Source organism: Galendromus occidentalis, unplaced genomic scaffold, assembly GCF_000255335.2.
Source record: "Galendromus occidentalis unplaced genomic scaffold, Mocc_1.1 scf7180000076942, whole genome shotgun sequence".
Classification (NCBI taxonomy): domain Eukaryota; kingdom Metazoa; phylum Arthropoda; class Arachnida; order Mesostigmata; family Phytoseiidae; genus Galendromus; species Galendromus occidentalis.
This window is the reverse complement of record NW_003804931.1, coordinates 17,244-17,623: the sequence shown is the minus strand read 5'-3', so window position 1 is coordinate 17,623 and position 380 is coordinate 17,244.

Below are 380 nucleotides of genomic sequence, written 5' to 3'. Positions count from 1 at the left end.
CGATGGCGCCCCTGTTAGCGTCCCTTCTAGCCTTCTCGCAATGACTGCTTCGGATTTCCGGACACAACGTTTTATTTCTGAGAAAACCTCCGGCCGCCGGCTGTGGTCTTCCTACGATGAACATCGAGATCTTTAGTCGCTTTCCGATGTTCCGAAAGCGAAAATTTTCGGCTTACGATTCGCTCGTATGAAGCGCTCAAGTCAGCCTATATCACGCTGCGCTCAAATCAAACCCGCGCTCAAATCAGACCCGCGCTCAAATCAAACCTGCGCTCAATTCAAACCCGCGCTCAATTCGAACCAGCGCTCAATTCGAACCAGCGCTCAAATCAAACCTGCGCTCAATTCAAGCCTGCGCTCAAATCAAGCTCGCGCTCAAA